This window comes from Rhipicephalus sanguineus, chromosome 3, assembly GCF_013339695.2.
Source record: "Rhipicephalus sanguineus isolate Rsan-2018 chromosome 3, BIME_Rsan_1.4, whole genome shotgun sequence".
Lineage (NCBI taxonomy): Eukaryota > Metazoa > Arthropoda > Arachnida > Ixodida > Ixodidae > Rhipicephalus > Rhipicephalus sanguineus.
In genome coordinates, this window is record NC_051178.1 from 17043040 (window position 1) to 17066441 (window position 23402).

The 23402-nt window shown below is 47.0% G+C and overlaps 1 pseudogene; it reads left to right on the forward strand.

The window, feature by feature from the left end:
• LOC119386470 (dual oxidase maturation factor 1-like) overlaps nucleotides 1-23402 on the forward strand; it is a 192320-nt pseudogene that overhangs the window by 107098 nt on the left and 61820 nt on the right.

The following is a 23402-nucleotide window of genomic DNA, read 5'->3' on the forward strand; positions in this document are numbered from 1 at the left end:
GCCGCCCGTTAGGCGGCAGTCACGTGGTATTTTTTAAATTTCGCGCGATTTAAAGAAAGGCCGGAAAAAAATTAACCATGGGAGTTATCTTATCACAGATTGAAAAATTCGATGTTTCTGAACAAGCGCTACAACTTTCGTATTGAAGATTTTTCTCTAGGGTTACTATTTAAAAAGTTCATTAAGCAATCTTTGTTAATTGCCGAGCTTCGCGGATTGAAAAAAAATATTCTGACGTGCTCTATATGGCTCACAACAATACTGCGCTAATTGGAGGCGCGCAGCGCATATGCTTAATTTTTTAATAGTTGGTGCTTTTGAGCTGAAACACCCTGTATGTATATATATATATATATATATATATATATATATATATATATATATATATATATATATATATATATATATATATATATATATATATATATATATATATATATATATATATATATATAAGGTGTTTGACGCACAAGTGCAAGCAAGCTTTATTTGACGTTTGGGCCGTGGGCCCGGCCTTCGTCCCGCCCTGCGAAAGTGAATGTCCACTGAATGTGAAATGAATGCGTACCTGCGATAGTGAATGTCAAACTGATGGAAGTGGGGGGGGGGGGTATGTTTTATTATTACTTTAGAGTGATGGCAGTGATAATCAGTTTGTGGTCTCTTTGGTAGACCGTGATTGGTTCCGCGACCAAATCGATATTGTTCCTTTCGTGCAGCATTGTATTCATGCTGTACTTCTGGTGTGTAATATCCGTGGTCTACCCATGACATTCTTGGAATGAAATGAATGAGTCGCTAGACGGGTCTTCCTTTTATATGTGAAAGCGGGAAACACACGCGGGGAGAAGGAAGAATCCTTTGACGTCCATCGAAGCCCTCGTGTGAAGTACAAAGCACCTGCAACCTAACCTTTACGGGGAACACGTGGGAGGGTGTTCCTATTGTTCACAGGTGCCTTATCATCCATCATGCGGGTTTGATGCTTCTTTTGTGGTTTTCTTTATTGAAACGAATGCTGTATGCCGGATTGCAAAGAAAGACATGCCGTTTGCCTTCAATTGTTAAAGGGGCCCTAACAGCCCGGAAGTTGAAATTTAGTTATGGCGTTTTAGTTGCGCACGAGTCTGCAGCGAACGGGTTCGTCGGCTCGTCTGTCCACCTTTCCGAATGCCCTACCTCAGAGCCCGAGGTGAAAACGCAAGGAGCGCGCGCATGTGCTAGCGGAGGAGCACGCGAGCGTCTGTTGCTGGTTTAGGGGCCCTTTCACCTGGCCTTCTGTGTTTACGCACGAAATTTTCCGACCAGCGACAGTTATACAGCCTCGCTGTAAGAAACGCCCCGCGTATCGCTCCTTTTACTCATAAACTTATTTATGGCATGTAGGCACATGGTTTTAATTGTGTAGAGCCGTTTCGAGCACTAGTGTCCAGCGCAACACTGGGCCCATAATGAGGCATGCGACATTACACTGTGACCCAGTGGCGCTGGGTTTCGCATTAGGTTCGCACGTGTTCGCATGCTATATACAGATTGGAACATCCGGCGGCTCGACAGACTGCCCCCAGTATGAACGGTTGGCCGCCGTCTGCGACCATGGCGTGCACAGTGCGGTCCAGCGCGAGCTCGTCATATATTGCCAACACGATTAATATTTGCGCTCTGATGCACAGCGCTGATATATGGGAATTATGTTCTCGAACGTCCTCGATCAGACCAGGGCATGCGGAAGCGACGCAAGTTGACTGACTGACGAACTGTTAGCTAAGAAGCTGGCTGATTCGCTTAGACGATCGGTTTGTCTATTTGCCTGAATTTTCCAAGTTGTTACGTACTGCCACGAAAAACAACTTCCGACCAGCACAAAAGACGCACGCTCGGAGACGCAAATTTGTACTGTACCGTATTCAGTGACAATTAGTTTGTGTCATAATGAAATTTTTGGCGATGCGCTCACAGCGGTTTGCCGTACTTTCGATCCCAGTTCCGACTCGTCCAAGTTGCCGTTGTAGGCGTTTCAAAACGCAACCGTTGACGATAAAAAAAAACTTACCTTTGTAATCACTGAGAGTTACCCTATTAACTTCTTGAAATGGAATATATGTGGCTTCAATACATGGTTACGGGATGGGGTTCTACCACTGTGCGGCGGCGGCCAGATACTCGGCCTGCGAAAGGGGGATTGCCAGACCTTGTCCACTCCATGTCGGCGACCTGAGTAGTCTATTTTACTCTGCCTTCAAGGAGAGAATCTGTTGCGCGGCTAACTCTGCTCTACTCTCAAACGGAGTTGAAGAACTCTGACGAGCGTATGATGATTCCTTTGCGCTTGCGCTACTCCGTCTACATCTGCGAGTGTAGCACATCGGCCTTCAATTCTGATTATCCCCAAATATTCGAAATAAATTCCCTACTTCGAATATGCGCTGTTCGATCCAACTACCGAATGGAATGGAGCGCTATTCGATTCGTTATTTCGTATTTTCGAATATTCGCACACCTCTATTAGGCATCGACTATGCGTGATTAGGTTCACTTAGCTGCTCATAGTCCACACGTGGCCTTTCCGACGCAGGAACCTACACAAGATTCAGTGCGGCGGTCTCTTTCTCCTGGCACGATGACTGTAGGGTCTCACCTGCGCCGAACCTCTGCTTCCATGAGCTTTCTTTTGGGTGCGGATTGCTACTGAGTGGCTCTTCACTCGGCCACTGAACAGCATGCTTTATCAGAGCGGTGTTTCCTGGTTTATCTGAAAACAATGCTTGAATAGTTCGAGCGGCCTTGTATAGGTCATTGCGTGTGTTCGTCGTAAGACGCCGCTCTTCGGTGATAAGTTGAAGAAGCTCAGTTGTAATGAACAACCATTGATATCAATATATCTTCAGCGAAACGCATGCCCAGGTGGATCCTTACTGCTTCCAATGATGACGCTATATTTTCAATACGGCCTTGTGCTTTTAAGGAGCAAGTGTAGAGTACGGAAGTACGGGATGCAGTACGGCCACTACGCATACTTTCAGAATAATGAACAACGCCTGTTCTCCAAACGACTAAAAGCGTAGGTGGTAATTGTGTTTCTACAAGACAATGCGACTGACACTGTATAAGAGCGAAGCAGAGGTGGCGTAATATTTAGTTACTTTTTCCGAGTCTTTAACAAAATATGCCACCATACTCTAAATTACAGGGTCTTCTCTTCATATTTCTTTGCCTGAACATATCTGAATGACATATCAACTGTCAAATGTTTAACCGAAACTGCACGATGCACTTTTGTGTTATCAAGATGAATAGATAAGTTCTCATAAATTACATTTACGTCAACAGAGCGAAAAACAACGTGATTTGTTTTCTAGATCCCAAATCATGATGCAAACGAGTTTTTGATTCTGGTCCACTGTCTCGCGCGTTTTGAGTCAAGTCTCGGCATTCGCAGGACTGCGCTCATCGGTCTGCAAGTGGAGTGATTTCGGTGGCCTGAGCTACAGCCGGCCATGCTCACTACAACGGGCTGGTTCGACGCGTTCCGTGAGAACGGCGGACCGACACTGTACACGAGTGACAACCGAACCTCTGTGAGTGCTGACCGCGCAGAAGTGCTCGTGTACCTCGCCTTCTTCACGCTGCTGGCGGCCTTCCTCGCCATTGTGCCGGGAATACGCAAAGAACGCGTCATCACCGTCGTCACTGTGGTTTTCAGCCTGCTCGTGGGCGCATCCATTCTGATCGGTGTTCATGGATCACGCTGGCATGTCGGCCAAGGCCGGACGCACACGTACTACCGGTGAGTCTGTTGCTCACATTTCATTGTTACATATCATTGTTTCACGTATGACTGTCGTTGTTGCCTGTATCAACAGATGTGTTACGCTGCAAAGCACGTGGGTGAAGGTTAAATTACCGGCAGGGAGGAAGGAAAAACTGAGCCTTTCATAATGCGACAAAAAGAAAGCGAAATAGTACCTGAGGCACTGACACACGAAACTTCCTTTGCCCCCATTTTCCCGATAGAGGAAGGGCTCCTGAATCTTTTGTGCTACTCAAGAATGCGAATTTCAGCGAGACGTTCTAGTGATAACAGTCTCCGTAGGGCCAGTTGGTGCACAGTTACCTGAAAGACGTGGCGTAAGTTTGCGAAGGAGAAGAAAACGAGAAGGGAAAGAAACAACGGCAACTCACAACTAATTTTAGTTTTTGGAAGTACCCGTCATATAAATGCTTTTAAGACATGCGAAAACGGACATCACCCGCTGCACATGCAGAGAAAACAAATCGGCATGAAATGCGCATCAACTAATGAACGAAACGAGGGTGCCCTGGAGAGAGCTCAACTATGCAAATTGATTTCCTAGCATAAGAGCACACCTTCAAGAGATATAGATTTCGTTTTCACCTTGTTCCGGCAACATGGAAAAGGTCTTTCTATTGCCCACCCATTGACTCAGACTTAGGGGACGACACTAGCGCTGTGTCCCGTCTTTTTTCTTGTGGTGTCGTTTTTTGCGCTAAAAAAGCAATATGGACGACACTAGAGAATGGTCATGTTCGCTGGGAGTTCAGCCGTATCTCTAGTCAAGTGCGGCTTCAGGGAACGCTTATAACAAGAAAAATAGATCAAATTTTCGACGCTTATAAATCGCTCATTCCTAAGTGGCGGTCAGCGTATGCTGCCCAATATTAGGTGGCCTATTTTATGCGGTTTGTTGCCAAGTCGTCATCCATGCCTTAAAGGCCACATGTAATTACCGCTTAACGTTCCGCATACCTATAATTTCTTTATGCTGGCTGTTAGGTCATATTTACCCGGCTTCCTAGACAGCCTGAAAACATGCTGTCGAAATATATGTAGTTCTTTTCGCAAATAAAAAAAAATGTGTTACATACAGTTCATTGATTGTGCACCCCTGTTTGTTTCTCTCCTTTTTTTTTTTCTTTCGCCCGTTTTCAGGCTTTTACCTCACGAGCATCCATACACACATCACTCTAACATTGGAGACACCCGCCGCGGTGGTCTAGTGGTTATTGTTGCTTGAGTGCTGACCCTAAGGTCGCGGGATCGCATCTCAGCGGCCGCATTTACATGAGGGCCAAATGGTTGAGGCCCGTGTACATTGATTTGAGTCCACGTTAATGAACATAAGATGGTTTCCCTCTATAACGGCGCCCCTGATAATCATATCATGATTTTGGGACGTAGACACCCCCTGCCCCCTCCCCCCCCCCAAAAAAAACACAAAAAGAAAACACTGGACATGGAGTCATGAACCACGTATACACACAGACACATTCAAAATGAACACAATGAACCAAGGCCAGTAGGCTGGCAAGCAGACACTGTAACTACTACACCACTGCGCCACACGATCTGGGAGGACTCGCGTGGCTTTATATGTGCACTTAACGTTATCTCGGAGAGTTCAATCATGCGCTACAAGCTGTCGCTATAGTTTTGCATACATGAGAGACATTGGCGTATTTATTTATTTATTTATTCATTTATTTAGTGATTCAAAGTATCTTACAGGCCCACAAAGGGCATTGCGTAAGAGAGTATAAAAATAATGCATGATTTATAGGCGACTCAGAGTTCTACAATGATAAGAAAACACTGTTAGTAACTATACAACGAAAAAATTGTGTAAGGAAGGTCAAGCATGCCAGATTATTACTATGTCACAAACAGGCTATAAAATAATGTCAATCCTAAGAAGGCTTACAGTTATACAAGTCACAAAAAGCCGAAAACACTGTTAGGGATTACACAACAAAAATAAAAGCTCGTAATCACACGCAATGAAATCACGGTATAAAAATGAAACAATAAGAAATTATAGAACGTTCCCCGCATAAATACGTGATGCGATGTAAACGACGACAAGTCATTAATTATGGAAATGGGTGTTAAGGTTGTGACGAAATTTTCGTTTATTACATTCAGTGAACATGACATTGGGAAGGTCATTCCATAGGCGCATAGCACGTGGAAGGGCATACCAGTTAAACATGTCTGGTTGACCTTAGACGTGGGCGAAGAAAGCATGATTACGTAATCGTGAATGAGGAGACCTGCAATGATACTAGTGAATGCCTTGTGCCGTGCGCACATCTGTGAAATAACGATATGAGGGGCGATGTCACGATGGTTTTACAAAAAGGAAATCGATCACTTCTTTTAAATTTGCGTTGTGCTCGTCTGCGGTTATAAATTTTGTGCGATGAACCTAACGGGTCCATTCTAAATGGATTCTGGCCTGTTGATCACGTAAGCGTAATGAGGGGACTATAGAGAGGAAGCACAATAAAGCTGACGGTGAAGAAATGTTTGATATGCTGAAGCAATGTACCGTCTACCGCAAAAAAAAAAAAAAAAAACTACGGACCACACGAGCGCGTGCCAAACTGCTTGTTCCCACCCCGCTAGCTGTGCGCTATTTCCCGTCGACCGCCGCGCTGGGCCGGAAAGAGGTCTTCTTGTTAATAACTGTCTCATAAATTTTCCACTGCCGCGCAGAACATTGTTAGTTCGTTGTTGTTGCGCCAAGCGCTTATCAGCGGTATGAGCGTCACGCTTTGACAGCCGAATCAAAGCTACTGCGGCGTGCTGCGAATGGTGCGCCTGTGGGTAGATATCTCTGCGAGAGAGATTGCGACTGATAACATCTACGCTGTAGATTGTTCTCGAGGCAGAAGCACGTAGCCACGGCCATAAAGTTCCTTAGTAATCCACTAGAGGGAAAGCTTACGCTAGATTCTGCGAGAGCTGCAACGCATGGTGCTTCGGCCTGCATGGGAATGATGGGTAGTGCATGGGTTTGCATAAACTTCGTCCTTTCGGCTCTGTATGGCTAGTTTAATTTTTAAGACAGGTATTTCATTATCATCAGCCTGTCTACGCCAACTGCAGGGCAAAAGCCTCTCCCATGTTCCGCCAATCAACCCGGTCCTGTGCTTTCTGCTACCACGTTATACCTACAAACTTCTTAATCTCATCTACCCACCTAATTTTCTGTCTCCCCCTCACGCATTTGCCATCTCTTGGAATCCAGTCAGTTACCCTTAATGACCACTGGTTATCCTGCCGACGTGCTACGTGCCCGGCCCATATCAATTTCTTCTTCTTGATTTCAACTATGATATCCTTAACCCCCGTTTGTTTCCTGACCCACTCTGCTCTCTTCCTAGCTGTCTCTTAAGGTTACACCTATCATTTTCCTTTCCCTCGCTCGCTGCGTCGTCCTCAATTTAAGTTGAACCCTCTTTGTAAGTCTCCAGGTTTCTGCTCCGTATTTATTACAGTACAAACAAAACATGTTGCATCACCACAGGCATTCATTGCATCCACACGTTTAAAAATTGCGATCACTCAGAAACATGGAATAATGTTGCTGCAGTTTCAATGTTGCCTTTTCTTCTGACGTCTAGATCTGTATAGGACCGGTCCTGTCATCGTGTTCCTCCCTTTGTATGTGTTTTTACGTCGCGGCTAAATTATGCCCTTAAGTAAATACCAACTAGGCCAGTAAACAGTCTTGTTAAAACCTTTTTTTTTTTTTCGAATGGCAGGTACACTGCCCCACGAGCTGTTCGGGCGTATCGAAGCATCGAACAGACCCCGTATAGCAGCCGCTTTGTCGCAAAACAAGGTTCAGCAAAAGTTCGGCAATCCCACTTCAGCACCTTCACCCTTTTAGGCTGTCCAATTAAAATCCGCTCACAAGGTTCACAACAAGCAATTTTTTATGCGAAATGAACGCCAAAATACAGCTATAAACAAAGCCGCAAGCACGTTCGAAGCGGCAAGCACGAAGACCAGGCAAATGCTTGTGCCATCCATGATTCTCACGGTGGCTGAACTATCGCGGCGCCATAGTCGACTCTCGTAAATACCGTCCGAAACTCTATGGCCACGGCTGCCGAAGTGCGCGTCGCATTAAAAACTGTATTTCGGAATCGTCGTGTAGATTTCAACTTTCTTGGAGATCGGTATCGATATGTTGTTCGAATCGTGGCTCCAAACCCCCTTCAGAAATGACTCCTATATGAAGTATGGGGAATGTCTTAGCTGACATTGTGTACAAACTACACCCCCCCCCTCCCGCTTCCTCCTCCTTGACTGCCCCGGCTCTTGCATGGTTAAATTCCTCGACTGCGGCCCGCTGGGGGAGGCAAGTTTTATACCACTACTCTCAGCGCATATGCCTGCATGCGGGACATTCTATTCCACCTGATTAGGCAGAATCATCGTTATGCATCGTTATCACTCATATTATGTATCTGCGGGGCAAGTGAAATGCATGTCATGTCGTATTTGATTAGAAGGAAGGAAAAACATGTCTAGAAAAATTGTGGATGGCCGAAGCATGTAGGGAAGACTGTTTCAGCTCCACTAACGTGAAACCTGTGGACGGGCGAAGAATTCAATATGCGCCGGTGTTTCCCACAGCAAAATCGCTGCTAATGGACAATGAGAGACAGAAGATAGATTAGACACAGAGACCCGCAGTCCGCTTTTAGTTAACGTGCACGCTGCGAATATTTATTGTTCAATTACGCGCAAGAGAAATCTCCCAGTGGCATTACATTGCAGGTCAAGATCCAGTGCCTATATATGCGGGGAGGCCGGTGAACGGTTTCGCAGCGCGAGCAGTCGGTTTTTTTTTTCAAGAAACTCGCTAGCAGACGCTGCCTGCGGCGGCGTTGTCTCTCGCGCGCGAGGGCGCGTTCTCGTTCCTCGCAATCTGGTATGGTAGTTCAGCATTCACCGCAGAAATAGCGTTTCCATAGTGACAGCGCGCCGTTCGCTCTCTCTTGCCACACGGCGAGCGCTGAGGCGATGGCGCCTTCTCTTGCGCTCAAGCAAGTGGAGAAGACGACGATGTACACACGACAGCAGACGACGATGCGCGATGCACGCCGGCAGGCCGAGACCCTAAGGTAAAATCGCGCTCAATATGACTTGCATCACGTTAGCGCGTGGCCTCACTACTTCAAAGATTCCTCACAGCTTCAACTTGTCCTCATTTCCTCAACTAAATAATATTTTCTCCTTTAGGACCATCCCCAAGTGACAAAACGAGGGCAAGCTGAAGCCATGCGCAATCTTTGAAGCAGGTAGGTGAGGCGTTTCCGTGTTGCAGGTCATATTGAGCGCGACTGTACTTCACCCCTAAAAGTAAAAAGTTGCAAATGTTCGTGCCCAGTGGGAAAATAACCAGGTCATCGATTAAAGGATGGAAGTGTCTTGGGCAGGCCGAGACCCTAAGGTAAAATCGCGCTCAATATGACTTGCATCACGTTAGCGCGTGGCCTCACTACTTCAAAGATTCCTCACAGCTTCAACTTGTCCTCATTTCCTCAACTAAATAATATTTTCTCCTTTAGGACCATCCCCAAGTGACAAAACGAGGGCAAGCTGAAGCCATGCGCAATCTTTGAAGCAGGTAGGTGAGGCGTTTCCGTGTTGCAGGTCATATTGAGCGCGACTGTACTTCACCCCTAAAAGTAAAAAGTTGCAAATGTTCGTGCCCAGTGGGAAAATAACCAGGTCATCGATTAAAGGATGGAAGTGTCTTGGGCACAGCGCTGCTGTTGATCACCTCTTACGTAGCGGCAATGTGGCGAAGAGGCCCTTGGCCAAGCGCTCGCGTGGTCCTTAAATTTTTGTAGTTGACTATAGTAATTAGTGGGAGTCTTTCGTAGGTTCCGGCGTAAGTAGACTAAGGACCGGGAAGCGTTGCTGCAGATGCTAGTGGTATGAGGAGTTAAAGGAAGGTTTGATTTTAAGGTTACATCCAAATATTCGAAATAAATAACGTTAGACAACAGTTTGTCATGAATGTAGTATGAAAACTCTGAATTGGCATGTTTGCGACTAAAGCACAACACTTTACATTATTTGCATTTAGGGACGTCAGCGAAGAGTCGCACGAATCGCAAATAAGGTCAAAGTCATTTTTTATTATTGTGCGGTCATTGGTATTAGTAATCGCTCGGTAAATATACACTCGTCAATTAATGCACATGTATAGGTGTGCACGGCCTTAAGGGGCCGTTCGCAACCAATCACAGCGAGTGTGTGCGTGGAATTAAATGACTCTTAACTGGCGGTTTCCGTTCCAGTAGTTTTGGTGCACCCCCGACCCGCAGTGAGAGGTGAACCGCGAACGAGACGTTTCCGAATGCATTTCCACGTGCTCGCATCACAGAGCAGCCGAACGTGCGCTGATGTGCCACTAAATGGGCTGATATACTCCAGCGTAACGTCGACGCACGCGCCCGCGCGTCACGGCGACGTCACGTAAGCAAAAAACAGCCCTCTATTGGCCGCGAGATCGAGCAGAGTCGGCACCTAGCGGCGAGCGGAAGAAACCCCGTGGTTTGGATGGCTCCTTGCGTCGTCTGTTAGCCACACCGTGTTCGCATGTGTGCGTACGTCATACACATCCTCAGATTACAGCTTATTCCGTTGTGCTAGCCCAGTATCAAATGCGTGTTCGTATGCCTCACGATATACACAAGCATTTCGCCTTACGATACATGTATGCACTCTAATAAGCGAGTGCAAGCACGTGTAGGTATGGCGCTAGGTCTAACCATCGCACCGTCCCATTTTACTGCGGGTATCACTTTGTCGTTCAAGCACATCACATATTGCGTTTGGTGTCGTCCTAAACTAAAAAAAAATCACAGCATATCCACGGAGTGAATGATGATGAGTGGGCGAAGCTCCGGAGGTTCATCGGTAAACCGTGAATCTTCCGTGAATTCTGCCCAGTACATCATCACCGACGTGAGATCGGGCGCGTTTATACTAAAAGTTCGATGAGTTATGACGACTTGCAGCGCACTTTAATTTTACATGTACGCTGTGAATTTTGATTGTTTAGAAAACCATTGCTTAGAAAACATCTGGCGTCTTTCGTTAAGCAGCTGGCGTCTTTTCGTTTTGCTTTAGAAACATCTGGCGTTCTTTCGTTTTGCTTTTACAAAACATCTGGCGTCTTTTGTTGGTTTATTTCATCAATCAACAGCGTTTTGAACAAAATTTTTATTGTTTAATCACGCACAGGAGAAATCTCACCAGGCACTACCTTGGAGGTAAAGAATGGCTGCTAATGGGAATGAGAGACAGAAGAAGTCGGCTTTTAGCTAACGCTGCGAATTTTTTATTGTTCAACAACGCACAGGAAAAATCTCCCACCGGCACCACCTTGCAGGTCAAAGCGTAAGACTGGTTACATACTACGCTACGAGGGACGAACGGGTGCCGCTATAAGGAGCTTCGCCCCTAAAAGGTACTAAATGTCGAGGTGTGAATGCAGAATTTTAGCGACACCATCTCGTGAAGTGTTGATGATTTGGAAAGCCTTGAGATACCGCGAAGCATGAACTAGTGTCTGCAGAGGCCGGTTAGCGGTAAAAAAGACCTGACGCGACGCATTTCTGTAGCAGTACACGTATTCATGCAAACAGAAAAGCAGAGTGCACAAAGTTCCAGTTCATCTAATTACGCCGAAATACAGGCTCTCTTTTTTGTAGCCGCTAGAGCAAGAAGCGAATGCTTAATTGGCTCAGTCGCGCAACTCTATTTATATTGTAGTATAGGCAAAACACAATTTAAACACGTGCAAATAAAGCAAGAAAAACCATCGAGCACAGCGCAAAACACGAAAATGACCGAAGGTCAGTACCCATTGATGGGCAGATTACGTTTCTTTCACACGTAATAGGAACGTTAGGCCGATTTCGTGAATTTATGTGGCAATGGAAGGCGTATTCGCAATGCCCATAGACTGTCGCGCCACCGAGCGGAATCGAGGAGCGTCCTCTCGAGGAGGGTTAGTAGACGACAAAATGGCGGCAGTATACAGTCGCTCCCTTGTTCGGCTGTGCTAGGCTCAGTGTTAACGCGTTGGTAAGAAAGGAACACTACGACTTTGCATGTTCCCTGCGTCAGTGAACAAACCGGGCCCTCCGTGACACGAGAAATCTGATTCGTTCTTGCGAGAAGCGAAGTTTTCGTGAAAATACGTGGCAACTCGCGCTTTCAATGCTAGCCCACAGTGTACACATACTATCAGCTTCGCGAGGCTTACTGTAGCCACGTAGGTAAGTTAAATGTTATCGTCTGACATATTCAGTTGAAGCTCATCCTGTTTTACTTGTATATATAATTGGTCAGTGTTTCTTGTAGTGCATGAGTCCCATAACACTGTACGCGGGAGGGAGGTCGCGCGGGCTCGCGATGTGCTCATGTATAACTGAGCGATCTCAAATTGGCGATACATTAAAATAGGGCCTCTATCCTTTGTCAGCAAAGCGCTGTTAGGAATCGTACGAGCGACGTTTCAATCATTCGAGGACGCGTCTGCTCGACGCCTTTCGTGGAGCGAACGCTTTCCATCCACGCCTTCCTTCGCCAGTGTGTTGGTGGTGTTGGGTTTCATAGCCACCGCTGCGCCGCTTGTTTTTGTACGTTTGTTGATAGGTGGCAGCACACTGCAAGCGATTTGCTTGTTGACCGGTCTGAGAGCAAAACGTTCTCCGCGCCCAGACGTTGGTGACGCGGAGTGGTCGAGGTCGTTCGGCGGAGGAAATTCTTCAGATTGCTTTCAGCAGTGATGTTGAAAGAAACCATCTTGACGACGAGGATTTTTCACTGGACGTAGAAGACTGTGAAAGCACCGAGAGATAGAGACGATGAACCACCAGCTGCTAACTCACGACGAGCGAGTTGCACTTCACGTCCCCTCGTGCGTTAATGTTCTTTCACGCTCGTAACTCGTAAGTCACTTTGGTTGTATTTAATGTATAATATCCTTGAGCGAGATCAAAATAAAAGCATAGTTCCTCTTGTGCATTGCATGTATCACAATTATTGTGGATATTATGGAGCGCCGCATGCCGCCAACACGCTCGAGCTCGACCAGCGAAGCGAAATGGTTAGAGCGATGGAGCGTGCAGTCACGGCCACAATTCACGCCTCTCGGCGAACTTCTTCGACGTTGCGAAAAGCACACGTGTGCATTCTTTTCGATATTCATGTTTCGATCGTGCTGATCGAACCTGCAACATGCGAGTGAAGTACACACGGCTAGAGTCTCAGCATGGCTGTGACACAAGCGCTACTGAATGGCATGTTAAATGCTTTTGTTCCGTTGAAGACGTAACTCCGCGTTTCCGACTGCGCAAGTAATGACGAAGGGGTATTATCGCAGAACACTTTTATGTTTGCAAGCCATCATCACGCGCAGCAGCGATCGCGCTACTCGCTGGCGGCCTACTACTGCGGCAAATCCGTCAGGCAGGCTCGGTACGTACAACCTCGGAGTGCCGTTCAGCTCATACGTCAATTCTAGTTCATACAGGTTTATGTAGCACGCACAGGATTTCGCAAAGCATCGTTATGCACGGTAACGGAGCTGAAATATAACCTTTCACTTCGCAGCAAATAATTAGGTGGCGAGTACTTAGCACTTTCCATGGTTTGGGAAAGTATTTTAGTCTGATATCCATTTCAGCGCAGCTCATAACTTCATCCGGTGAAAGTGGCATGGTCCGTACGTCCGCACGTCCTATCTGTTCCTATGCTAACAATCGGGTTGACCCTCCTCCTGGCGCCATCTTGAAAAGCACGGCGCGCCACCTATAGTTCGTGGGCATTGCGAATATACATCACCATTAGGCTGCAGTCAACACGCTTTGTTCGCCGACAATCGACTCAAACCACCTACGGCGAAGCGCGCTGCGTGCACTTGTATACGTGCCCCCGGCCGCCCATCCACACAAATGCGGCGACGGTGTTGCCACCTATAGCCCGATCTCGCGGCGAATAGTCCGGCGTCGGCTGACCGCCGACGCGGCCGACGGCTGCTGGCGCGCTCGGGCGTCGATCGGCTCCGAATAGACCTTGCTGCATTTCGCGCCGGAGGCTCGCAGCCAGGCGTGGCCGCGCCGCACGCGTTGGCCAGACTCGCCTGTACAAGAACCTGCTTCGCGGGCTGTTCCGTCGGTTCCCAACAGGTGGCGCGGCGCGTTCTTCGCTTTACTGCGCATGTGCTCCTCGAGATGCGAAATCAACGGCGCGTTGCAGGCGACTCGACGGTAGCGGAGACCGATTTGTGCGTAGCGTCGCCAGCTCGATGTGACGAAACGCAACGTCCTCGCGCGCGCGCGCCTCGGGAAAGTCGGAGTATAACAGAGCCTCAAAGGAATGTTTGACGAAGGACAGTCGGTGATCGGTATGCCGTTCTCATTTCCACTCGGCGAGGCACATCGTGTCGGTGTCGGTGCTTTTATAAAGACTGTATTGCGCTTCATTTTATCTCAGGGAGATAGATATTTGAAGAAATAGTCGCACCTTCGCGCACCACAGGCGTCTGGTGTTCATATACAGTGCAGCGCATACGGGGCGCTTTCAGATCAAGCGCGCTTATTTTTCTCCGAGAGGTAAGGATAGACAAAACAGAAACATTATTGTTGAATCGAAAGAACAACAAGCCTTTGAAGTAAAAAACGCCAGGCCTGCGCGGAAAGCGCAGCACAGTCACAGCGAAAGCTGGAAGAGCAGCATCTCTAGAGCCCGTTTTAAACTCTCTTGCGGCTACTAATACAAGTACAGTCGCGGCCACTGTTAAGCCCGAACCGCACGTACGCTCCCAAACGCGCACGGGGCGCGCGTCAGCGCGCGCAGCCCGGGCGTCTCCGGCGAGTTATGGCGGTTTCCACCCACACACTACGCGTGAAGGCGCACGCGAAGCGCGCGCTTCCTCATACGTGCAAGACATCGTTTCGTACAAAATTACTGATAGTTCATCGGAATACTTACAAAACCGCCTTCTGTTACCTTTTTTATTGTTAGATGGATGCAAAAGTAAATAGGAACTAAAATTTTTCACATCATGTGTATCATCATCCGTCGATCAAGCCGGTGCTGGTAACAGCCATGCCACAGTTGTGTATTTGCAGGGCTCCAAGCGCTTCCAAACGCGCGCTGTTTCAAGGTCGATATCAGTCGCCGCGAACACTCGCGCACCGCGCGTGTTTTGCCGCGCTTGCTTCGTCTGCGCATGCGCGGCCTCCGGAGCGCGTACAGCGCGCGCTCGGCCAGCGTACGTTAGAGTGCCTCGATGCGCGCGCCCCCGCTAAGAGTGGTGTCAGCTTTTGAAAGGGCAGGTGCCGCCTCCTCGGCCTTGGCGGCAGCGTGGCCGCCATTTTGAATCCCCCGCCCGGTTACTTGTGCGTGGCGCGCGTGCTGTTTTTAGGTCGGTGCTCGTTTCCCTCCAATTTTATGCGCTCCCTACCGTCACCATGGCCGGGTGTTGCGTGCAACATTGCACCAATCATTCCAGAACATAGAGTTAATATACTGACTCTAGAGGAAAAGCTGGGCCGCGAGACCTATAACCACAAGAACGCTGACATCTTGGAACGTTGTCATTCTTGCCATCACATATCAATCCTAAAGAAGCATCTGCACAATTAAAAACTTGCGGATATTGTTTTGTGTTTATTTTGAATACTTCTACGAAAGAATGCGACGGCTATTTATGCAATTTACTGCGCGCGGAAAGGAGCGTTTGCAGGCCGGTTAACTAGATGGCACCACCATATCAACACTCACGAGTACGCGAGCGTGTGCTTGCGGCGGATTGCGCCGGTTTGCGCGTCGACTCGTGTTAAAGCAACGGTTAAAGCCCCTGAAACTTCGTTCGCGTCGTGTATCTCGTAGTTGTCACAGTGTCCCGTTGTGTGCGTTTTCTGTCGCCGCATACCACTCGACTTCATGTGACAGCCTTTTTTTCTTTCGAGCTGGAAACTTCAGTGCATCAGTGCAAACCAGGACGGACGGCAAAGAAGAGATGAGACAAGCCCTGAAAGTTATGTACGAACTAGTCGCAACCGATTTTTTAAATACTTTTTAACAGCGATAAGGCTTCGTGGGGCCGTGTAACTTTCGTTTACATTGAAGCTTTCGGGAGATGTCTTACTCACATTCGCCGCTGCATGCTGCAATCGACATTTTTCTGCTTTACGGCTCTCTGCGCTGAAGTACGGCAGCAATGAGCTGAGAAAGAACGTGGGTACAGGTGTCTCGCCATTGCAAGTCGAATCAGCGCGCGACCACGGCCTACGGACTTTGCTTCGAGCTGCGAATCTGTCGAGTGACCTTTGTGCCAGCGAACGGAGAAACTTTGGTAGGGAGTGCCTAGTAAAAACCATGCACAAACAGGTGTAAATTTTAACTGTTATCAACCGGACCAGCTGCACAGACAACCGTACACTAACACACGGCTTCACGCATCAAAACACAGCTGGTGTTCTCTGAACAGCGCGTAGCTGGCTTAGGTTGGTAGATTAAAACTGATTACTACCGTCAAATATAGCGAGCGTCTCAGGGTCTGGCAACGCTGGCAACGATCGTTTTGTTCCATCATGGCGGAACCCATGCGGTTATAGGTTTCAATGCATAGGTCCTATGGGGAGCTTTTCCTCTAGAGTCAGTATATTAACTCTATGTTCCAGAAACGCTGGGAGCTGTATCGTTTTAGAAGATACGAGGTTTCTTTGGACAGTAAAAATCAAACGCAACAAGCGGCATCCGAAGAACACATTATGCACTTGCAGCGTAAGTTTCCGGCCGGTATTTCGAATGCACATGCAAGTATAACTTCTACTGGTGTTAACCTTGCGTAATAAATGGACACACTCATATCAGCCACATGTTTAAAATGCTTTCTAAGGTAAAAAGTTGGGCGAGTTGGTGTTGGTTCATGATAATACGGTACACAAAAGGAAAAGAATGGACACGGGACGACGCACATTCTTTTCCTTTTGTGTACCGTTGTATCGCGCCCCTCTGCTTATCATAAAATGCTTTGGTTCACGTGTGCATGAATCCTGCATTTTTCTTCGCAAACATTCTTTACTGCACTTGGTTGGTCCTGTATCTGCCTTTGATTTTTGCTTTCGCTATTTTTGTGATTTGAAATGTATCATGGAATATATTATGCGTGTTTTTCTGCAGATCAGATCCTTATTTTTTCCTAATAATAATTATTTGTAAGAATTTACGTCCCAAGAATCCCGATATGATTATGAGGCGCCGTGTATAGTGGAAGGCTCCCGAAATTTTGACCATCTGTTGTTCTTTAACGTGCACCTAAATCTAAGTACGCGGGCCTCTGTCATTTCACCTCCATCGAAATGGGGCCGCTGCGGCCGGGATTCTATCCCGCAACCTTCGGGTCTCCAGTCAAGCACCATCACTAAAACCACGGCGGGTTCTTGTTTTAGATGCGAAGCATCTTATAGCGGAGTTCAAACCGGTGGTGGTGGTGTGCGGCGTGACCACGATTACCGCGCATGCGCGAACCCTCTCCACACACCTCCTCTCCACTCCTCATCTTCCATTTCCCCCTCTCCACACACCCTCTCCACTTCCCCTTTCCACTTCCGCTCTTCCCTTCCCCTCTCCACTCCTCCTCTGAAACGTGGGCTATACATGCCGAAATTGTCTCCTGCGCAACGCCGCGATGAGCGCCAGCGCATGCGCGTCCTCTCCCCCTCTCTCTCCTCTCCTACGCTGCCCCCCTCTCGCGCGCCTGTCGACCGCGTTCACCGCTCGCCCTGTGAGAATTAACGGCCAGGCTAGAGGGAAGACACGACGCGCGTAGCGTTCCTCTTCGCGTTCCACGACTCGAGGTCGGTACCATGCCCAACGAACGCCAACGGAACGCGATCGCGCAAGTGCTCCGGCTTCGCATCGCCTCATGGTCCCCTTTAGCGGGAAATGGTGTATTTTTTTATATTTCTTTCCGTGTTTCAAGTACGCCTTCTGTGCTGGTCTGATTCCCATGTATATATGTGTACAGTTAAATGTTTTTTTATCCTTCCCTGTTTCTGTGTTTCAAGGTCACATTTTTGTCCTGTCTTAAATAATTCCGCAGTTCCTGTTTTTTTTAATCATTTACGATCACTGTGAATCGGCTAGTCGCAGTTGTGTTTTATTGTGTAATTTGCGTTTTATTTGTGTAATTGCTTCTGTCGGCGCAGTATTAATGCGCACAAATAAATGGCCTGTACACTGGATAATAACGCACCCACGCACACACACACGCACACACACGCGCGCGCGCACACACACACAGACACGCACACACACACACACACACACACACACACACACACACACACACACACACACACACACACACACACACACACACACACACACACACACACACACACATTCAGTATTTCATTTCTTTGAGCAAGCATAATTTATTTATTAACCGTGTAAGCCCTGAAGGCTCGTACAGGAATACGCATAAACAGTTCTCGCGAAGCGTCTATACAAAGAAGACGCATGAAAACAACAAGAAGACGGGGAAGCATTGTGTACAGTAGACACGCTATGTCAGTAAAAAAAATACAAGAAACAAAGTCAAGTTGTACAATGAGTACGTCATGGAAAACCAGTTAATGAAATAAAAACTCACAGGCTCCCTTATGCGTTCGCTTAAGACGGCTCGAAAGCGAAAGCCATCTTCTTCTCAGTTTTTTGCGCACGAAGCGTGGTTTTCCATTCTCTCCAAGATCGGAGGCACCTCACCTGGTTTTGCACTGCCTCCGTGATCTGCCCACTTTTGACCAAACTACGATGTCATGTGATAACGGCATCATATGACGTCACGCCAAAATTTGTGAAGCCATGATGACGTGATATCGTGACGTCATCACGTGACGATGATTTTTTGCATCCCTCGCCCACAACGTCGTGGTACGCTGACGCCGTAGACGCGGGACGCCGGCGGTCAAACTTCGCGTTTGATGAGGCATTTAAGGCTTTCGCCTTAAAAAATACGTCCGCCACAGTAGTATAGTGGTGGCGGAGCTCGGCTGCTGACCCGAAAGTCACGGGTTCGATCCCGGCCGCGGCGGTCGCATTTAGGTGGAGGCGAAATACGTAGTGGTAGAGCATCAGCTTCGCATGCAAGAGGTCCGTGGTTCGAATCCCGGTGCCGGACAATTCCCAACCGGATTAAAAAAAAATCCGCGTGATGATGGAACTGTGTAAAAAGGCCTGGGGTGCAGCCTCACTGGCGACCACAGTCAGCAATGCACTCCCTCACCAGAGCAGGATTGGCCACCCTGGTGTAGTACTTGGCCACTACCTCCCACATGAATACACCAATTAACCCTCGGCCCTCAGTCCCCAGCGGCTGCGAAGCAACTGACCAAGGCGGCGGTCAGACCTGCGACGCAGCAGAGAGTGCTAAGAATCTCTGGGTACGGACAGGCCGCCATTGGAATCTGAATTTGGCTACGTATAACGCTAGAACTTTATCTAGTGAGGCGAGTCTAGCTGTACTATTCGAGGAATTAGAGGGTGTTAAATGGGATGTAATAGGGCTCAGTGAGGTTAGGAGGCCACAGGAGGCTTATACAGTGCTGAAGAACGGACACGTCCTATGCTATCGTGGCTTAGTTGACAGAAGAGAACAAGGAGTGGGGTTCCTTATTCATAAAGATATAGCTGGCAATATAGAGGAATACTATAGCATTAATGAGAGGGTGATATGTATCGTAAATAAGTTTAATAAGAGGTACAAGATGAAGGTGGTACAGGCCTACGCGCCTACATCCAGCCATGATGATCAAATGGTTGAACGCTTCTATGAAGACGTAGAATCAGCAGTGAGTAAGGTAAAGACACAGTATACTGTACTGATGGGCGACTTTAATGCAAAGGTAGGCAAGAAGCAGGCTGGAGATCATGCAGTAGGGGAATATGGCATCGGCTCTAGAAACGCCAGAGGGGAGTTACTAGTAGAGTTTGCATAACGCAATAATTTACGCATCTTGAATACCTTCTACAGAAAACGGGCTACTCGTAATTGGACGTGGAGGAGTCCTAATGGCGAAACTAAAAATGAAATAGACTTCGTAATGTGCGGCCACCCGGGCATTGTACAGGATGTGGAAGTAGTTAACAAGATCCGATGCAGTGACCATAGAATGGTAAGATCTAGAATTCAACTTGACGTGCGGAAGGAACGGCAGAAACTGATACGCAAGAAGCCGATTAATGAACTAGCTCGGAGAGGGAAAGTTCAGGAATTCAGAGTTTCGCTTCAGAATATGTAGCGGCTTTAACTGAGGAAACCGACCTTAGCGTTGACGCAATAAATGATAATCTGACTAAAATCATCAAGGAGTGTGCAGTGGAAGTCGGGGGTACAGTCGTTAGACAGGACACTGGTAAGCTATCCCAAGAGACGAAAAACCTCATTAAGAAACGTCAAGCTATGAAAGCCTCAAATGCAACAGACAAAATAGAGCTGGCGGAGCTTTCGAAGTTAATCAATAGGCGTAAAGTAGCCGACACAAGAAAGTATAATATGGAGAGAATTGAGCATGCTCTAAAGAACGGAAGAAGCCTCAAAGCTATGAAGACAAAACTGTGCATAGGCAAAAATCAGATGTATGCATTAAGGGACAAGGAAGGCAAGGTCACAAACAATATGTATAGAATAGTTGAGGTAGCGGAAGAGTTCTACAGAGATCTGTACAGCAGCCGATGCATTTAGGATGATAACGTAAGAAGTAGTAATAGCGCAGAGGAATCTGACATCCCACCAGTATTGACAGGAGAAGTAAAGAAAGCCCTAAAGGGAATGCAAAGCGGCAAAGCAGCTGGTGAGGATCAGGTAACATCAGACCTGTTGAAAGACGGTGGAGAGATTATGTTAGAGAAAGTGGCCACCCTGTATACGAAGTGCCTCTCGACGGGGAGGATACCAGAATCTTGGAAGAATGCCAACATCATCTTGATCCATAAGAAAGGGGACGTCAATGACCTGAAAAATTACAGGCCCATAAGCTTACTGTCCGTTGTCTACAAGCTATTTACAAAAGTAATTGCTAACAGAATTAATACGACATTAGAGTTCAATCAACCAAGGGACCAGGCAGGATTTCGCACAGGATTCTCAACAATAGACCATATTCATACTATCAATCAGGTGATAGAGAAATGCGCGGAATACAACCAACCCCTATACATAGCCTTCATAGATTACGAGAAGGCATTTGATTCGGTGGAGACATCAGCAGTCATGCAGGCACTGCGGAATCAAGGCATCGACGAAGCCTATATAAACGTAATGGAAGAAATCTACAGCGGATCCACAGCCACTATAGTCCTCCATAAAGAAAGCGACAGAATCCCAATAAAGAAGGGCGTACGGCAGGGAGACACGATCTCTCCAATGTTATTCACCGCGTGTTTACAGGAGGTTTTCAGGGCCCTAGATTGGGAAGAGTTAGGGATAAGAGTTAATGGAGAGTATCTCAGTAACCTACGATTCGCTGATGACATTGCATTGATGAGTAACGCGGGAGACGAATTACAGCTCATGATTACTGAACTGGATAGGGAAAGTAGAAGAGTAGGTCTGAAAATTAATATGCATAAAACTAAAGTAATGTGGAACAATCTTGGCAGAGAACAGCGCTTTGCGATAGGTGGCGAGACACTGGAAGTTGTAAAGGAGTACGTCTACTTAGGACAGGTAGTAACCGCGGAGCCGAACCATGAGTGAAATAACTAGAAGAATAAGGATGGGTTGGGGCTCATTCGGCGAGCAATATCAAATCATGAATGGTAATCTACCACTATCCCTCAAGAGGAAGGTATATAACAGCTGCATCTTACCGGTACTTACCTACGGAGCAGAAACCTGGAGACTTACAAAGAGGGTTCAACTTAAATTGAGGACGACGCAGCGAGCGATGGAAAGGGAAATGATAGGTGTAACCTTAAGAGACAGGAAGAGAACAGAGTGGGTCAGGGAACAAACGGGAGTTAAGGACATCATAGTTGAAATCAAGAAGAAGAAATGGATATGAGCCGGGCACGTAGCACGTCGGCAGGATAACCGGTGGTCATTAAGGGTAACTGACTGGATTCCAAGAGATGGCAAACGCGTGAGGGGGAGACAAAAAATTAGGTGGGTGGATGAGATTAAGAAGTTTGCAGGTATAACGTGGCAGCAGAAAGCACAGGACCGGGTTGATTGGCGGAACATGGGAGAGGCATTTGCCCTGCAGTGGGCGTAGACAGGCTGATGATGATGATGATGATGATGATATGATGATGATGATGATGAAATGATAGAGGCCCGTGTACTGTGCGATGTCAGTGCAGGTTAAAGAACGCCAGATGGTCAAAATTCATGGAGCCCTCCACTGCGGCCTGCCTCATAATCGTATCATTGTTCTGGCAAGTAAAACCCCAGATATTCTTATTAATAAAAGAGACAATAAAACGACGCCGTGCATCTGCCGCACAGAGTGTAAAACAGTATTGGAAACACTCAATAATATGTGCATGCAATTGGGCATGCGAGAAAACCTGCAGATACAGAAAAAGAAACTACAGATACAAAAAGAAGAAGAAAAAACGCACTGATACTGCGCGCATGCAATGTTTGACGGCATACTACTCAACAACGTATTCTTCGTTTTGATAAGGACTCAAGGTGCAACTCGAGTGCCGATACAGTAGCGGCTACAGATTGTGAGCAAGAAATGTCAGCAAAAATAATGATAAAGAAGCTTTCGTTTCATTTTTGCAGGATATTCGCACCATACTGCCCCTCGGCCCTTTATTCTGTGTACAATATGTACGATGCCATTTATAATAAACGAGTAAATTGCTTGCAAACTTAGCAAAATGAGCCAGCTTAATCGCGCTTAGGTAGCTTCGCAACACTAAATTGTGTGTTCAGATATCTATATACTGCTGCTGCTGACATGTATACCAATACTTTAAACGATTATTTGTGTATTTGGAATGCAGAGCTTACGAGAAAATTAAGTAAGGCTTTAGACTGTCGTTTACGGCGTAAGGAAGAGGATTCGTTTGTTGTTGAGAGAGTTGTTGTTCCCTCCCTCTGTGTCCCTGTCCTAGTTTGCGCTAAAAGCTTCTCAAGAGGATTCGTTTTCAACATAACAGAGTCTACGTCTACCTCTAGCGCATAACACATGCACAGGCCGTCAGCTTACATGAATTACATGCTTTTTTAAAGGAACCGACAACTGCCCAGTACATGAAATGAGATAACTGCACTGATGGAAAGATTGTCCGTCGCATTGACTCAAACCAACCCTGTTTATCTCGTGAGAGGCGGATTTATATTTTTATTTCTTCATTGAAAGTCGCGAAAAATGACCTTCGGCGCCTCTGGCGGCAAAATCATACGCGGTCCGATGAAGCCGGTCACGTGACCATTGATTGGTGTATGCGTTCGATGACTTTTCTGTTAGTACTGAAATATTCTTCATTTCTTTATATTACAAGATATTACTCCATAAAAATGTACATATAGGCCTGC